Source organism: Artemia sp. Qi Xiang Cuo, chromosome 13 (assembly GCF_049724085.1).
Source record: "Artemia sp. Qi Xiang Cuo chromosome 13, ASM4972408v1, whole genome shotgun sequence".
NCBI lineage: Eukaryota > Metazoa > Arthropoda > Branchiopoda > Anostraca > Artemiidae > Artemia > Artemia sp. Qi Xiang Cuo.
In genome coordinates this window covers 54,768,974-54,771,893 of record NC_142806.1, presented here as the reverse complement: position 1 = coordinate 54,771,893, position 2,920 = coordinate 54,768,974, and the positions used below count along the sequence as shown (strand labels likewise).

The 2,920-nt window shown below is 36.3% G+C and overlaps 1 pseudogene; it reads left to right on the top strand.

Moving 5' to 3' along the window:
* Positions 1 to 1,189: 1,189 nt before the first annotated feature.
* On the top strand, positions 1,190 to 2,543 carry LOC148945439 (transcription factor 12-like; annotated as a pseudogene).
* The last annotated feature ends 377 nt before the right edge of the window (positions 2,544 to 2,920 follow it).

The following is a 2,920-nucleotide window of genomic DNA, read 5'->3' as shown; positions in this document are numbered from 1 at the left end:
AAAGTCTAAGAAACCATCAACTGTTGCTCGACTCTTGCGTCATGCGATGCAAGATTTTTCCCATGCATTCGAAGGCTTTTGACGATTTTTCAGACATTACCAGTAACTACCACTTCTGCTGAGAGGAGCTTTAGCAGTCTTAAGCGATTAAAAACCTATATGCGGAGCTCCACGGGCGAGGAGCGTCTGAACAGACTAGCTTACATGACCCTGAACCACAATATCCAGGTCGATGCTGACCAAATTTTTGATTGATTTGCAGCCAAAAAAGACTGGCGGCTATTACTGTGAGAGCTTAGGTCGTCTTTCGTAGCTCGTTTCTCTAAGTGCAGTTGATTCCGTTTTTTAAATTTTAATTGTGCTTTATCCTCTGTAAACAATGTTAATATCAATACATTTCTTGCTTTCATGGCTGTTATGATAGCTAGACTGAGACCCCACCCCTCCGAAACCAAATTCTGGGCAATTGTTTTTGATATAATATTATTTTTTTATTTATTTGGTTCTCTAAAACAAGGATCCCATAGGCAAATATAAGGAATAATGCACTTCTTTATTTTATATTTTCTAAACTCTGCCGCTTCGTGGCAGTTCCAAAACAACTAATCGCCCAAAATAGAAACTCTCACTGCTTCTAACTTTTTTTTAATTCTGACTTTGTTGGCAAAATATTGTCATCTATTCTCAATATAAAAAGTCTACAACTAGAAATACTCATGACAAGTGTGTACTTTTAATTCCTTTACCTAGATACCCCCCCCTTAACCCTCGCCTGAAATCTTGCACTATGATAGATAATTTTCCTAATTAGTCCGCCTTGTTTGGTTATATGAGAGTCATCGAACTTTGATCTGTGAGTGCTAAAATATGATAGAGTAAACGCTAAATTGAGGATTATAGTGATAAGATTGCTGATAAGTTTGGATATAAAAACCGAACTTGGAAAACAACTTTTGGTGCTTGGAAAGGATTTTCTTTGTTAATGATACTTATATGCTGCCAAAGTAGAACACTTATGTTTATCTTATTATGATTTTTGCTGTATTATTTTTGTCCTAAATATTAAAGGCCGAAAATAGAGGCTGGATTCTGTAGTACCACAGTAGAACTTAGAAATCTGTGGTACTGCAGTAAAAAAATTTGTCGCCAAAGTTTTTTTTCAACTTCCTTGTAAAATAGAAGTGAATCAATGGTGGCTGCAGCTGAAGATGAGCCTATGAAGCTTTATGAGGCGTTTCAAAATTGCTTTAGTAAAATAGCCAATAAACCGAATGGGAGTGATAAAATTATTTCCCAGCAAGGACAGTTAAATAATGTTTACTCTGGTACTGTATATGGAGAAAGTCCAGGCTCATCATTCACCAAGAGATGGTAATGGTGCATATTACAATACCTTATATTTCTTGCCTGATATTGTATTAAATAGTGCTGATCCATGGTGTAGTAATCCTGCCACAATGCCATTATATGGTGCTCCATTTGAAATCCCATTTAGTAGCTCCCATTTTCCTCAATCATTTGGACAGTCTGCAACTAATCTGAATCCTGCACTAGATACTATGAGCTATGGTATTCTTGGAGTATCTGTAGACCCTAATACTTTGTCTGGCTTGCCACCTTTGTCTTCATTTGTCCCATTACCAAATCAAAGTATGCATCAACCTGTTTATTCCAGTTCAGTTAATGCTGTTTACTCAGACTCTCTTGTTTCTCAATCAGTTGAATATTCCAAAGCTCCTTTATATATTCCAGATCCTAGTGGTCCATTTCCTAATGCCTCTGTTTCATCCCCCACACCTGGTATGCAACAGTGGAATGGTCCTAATGGTCAGTTTGTTCCTGGCCATATTGAGGAAAGATTAGATGATGCTATACATGTAATGAGAAATCATGCTGAAATAGAAGCTCAAAATGGACTTGTTGGAATGGGTTATAGTGCAAGTTTAGATCCAAGTGCTGATCAGATTAAATTAGATCAGTCCCCTTTGCAGCCTGTTGTATCTTCTAGTAAACCACGTAAAAGAAAAGATCCTGACCTCATTGAACAGAAAGGAGGAATGTCCCCTGGTTTAGCTCCAACTCCCACCCCCTCCTCATCCTTTCGGGCTTCAAAGAGATCCAGGCGCTATGAAGATGACTTACTAGAAGGAAACCCAGAGGTAAAAGTTGTGAAAGAAGAAGAGAAAAGACAAGAAAATAATGCAATAGAAAGAATTAGAGTGAGAGATATTAATGAAGCATTTAAAGAGCATGGTAGAATGTGTATGATGCATTTGAAAACAGATATAGCTCAAACTAAGTTATGTGTGTTACAGCAAGCAGTGGATGTTATAGCTCAGCTAGAGCAACGGGTTAGAGAAAGAAACCTAAACCATAAAGCAGCTTGTTTAAAAAGAAGGGAGGAAGACAAAGGTGATGATGGTCTCCCTAAAAGCCTTGTGATGAGTTCTGGGACCTCTGTTGTTCAAGCACCACAATTAATGAAAATGCAATACACTGCAATGCCCTCAGATGGGACTCATAGTCCTAGTCAACAACATTGACAAAAGCCATATGCTATTGTGCTCTAGACAAATTCCAGTTAAGTAATTTGAATTGTGTGATAAAATTACATATTAGTGATAGTTTTATACAGTGAAAAATATGCTATTGTAGATAATAGAAATTTCACTCTATGAATTGTAAATATGCCACATAAGGTCAGCAAAGATGGGCTTTCTGAAATTAATTTGGTATTATTTATACTCCCTTGCTATTAAAGTAATGTATATTTTTAATGTTGAGAAACATATTTTTTGATTAATTTTATATTTGCAATGTATTCACAGCTGCATAGATTAGTGTATGCTGAATTTTTATATTTTATCTTGCAACTCTATCAGATGTATGAATTAAATTTTCAGAAGCTTGATTTTAGTAA